Genomic DNA, 1,145 nt, shown 5'->3' with positions numbered 1-1,145 from the left:
ACATATTATTTATTCAAAGAATATATACATTACAGCTGTGAAATAGATATATTGCATATTTTAATGATCTTAAATTGCTCACCAAATGGACATATCATAATGATTTCTCCACACACTTATTTCACTGGTCTTTCTCAATCTTTCTAGTTCTTGGCAGTTTAGCTTCCATCAGTCTGGAGTCAGGCTCTCTCCTAATCCTCTCCTAATCCTGACCACTAGATTTTCTTGTCTCTGTGTCACTTTGATGCCACACACTTCTGGTCTTCCTGGTGACAGACACTTTAGCTTTTTTACTCCCACTTTCTGAAACTGCTGACATATTTCTGGTGCAGAAGAAAAGATTACAGACTTGGAGACAAAACAACAACAACAACAAACAAAACAAAACAAAAAAACACACAAAAAAACCAACAACAATAAAGCCAAGAGCTGGTTCTTTGAAAGGATAAACAAGATTGATGAACCTCTATCCAGGCTCACCAAGAAGCAAAGAGAGAGGACCCAAATAAACAAAATCAGAAATGAAAGAAGTGAAATAACAACAGAACAACAGACCCCATAGAAATACAAAGGATTATAAGAAAATACTACGAACACCTCTATTCCAACAAACTGGTCAACCTAGAAGAAATGCACATATTCCTAGAAAAATATGACCTTCCAAAACTCAATCAGGAAGAATTAAAAAAAATCTAAATAGGCCAATAACTATGGAGGAAATTGAAGCTGTCATCAAAAAACTTCCAGCAAACAAAAGTCCTGGGTCAGAAGGCTTCACAGGAAAGTTTTACCAAACATTCAAAGAAGAACTAAAACCTTTCCTCCTCAGACTATTCCAAAAAATTCAAGAGGAAGGCACACTTCCAAGCTCTTTCTATGAAGCCAGCAATACCCTAATTCCAAAACCAGATAAAGATACCACAAAAATAGAGAACTACAGGCCAATATCCTTGATGAACATAGATGCTAAAATCCTCAACAAAATTCCAGCTAACTGGATCTAGCATTACATTAGAAATATCATACACCATGACCAAGTGGGATTTATTCCGGGGATACAATGATGGTACAATGTCTGCAAATCAATAAATGCAATATATCACATAAACAAATTGAGAGACAAAAATCACATAATCATATCAATC

The 1,145-nt window shown here is 35.3% G+C and overlaps 1 protein-coding gene across 1 annotated transcript in view; it reads right to left on the bottom strand.

The window, feature by feature from the left end:
• Positions 1 to 1,145, bottom strand: part of WDR63 (WD repeat domain 63) — an 82,958-nt gene that overhangs the window by 7,173 nt on the left and 74,640 nt on the right. The window lies entirely within an intron of this gene.

This window comes from Myotis brandtii, unplaced genomic scaffold, assembly GCF_000412655.1.
Source record: "Myotis brandtii unplaced genomic scaffold, ASM41265v1 scaffold446, whole genome shotgun sequence".
Lineage (NCBI taxonomy): Eukaryota > Metazoa > Chordata > Mammalia > Chiroptera > Vespertilionidae > Myotis > Myotis brandtii.
Note: the sequence above shows the minus strand (reverse complement) of the source record. Positions and strands in the feature narration are given on the sequence as shown.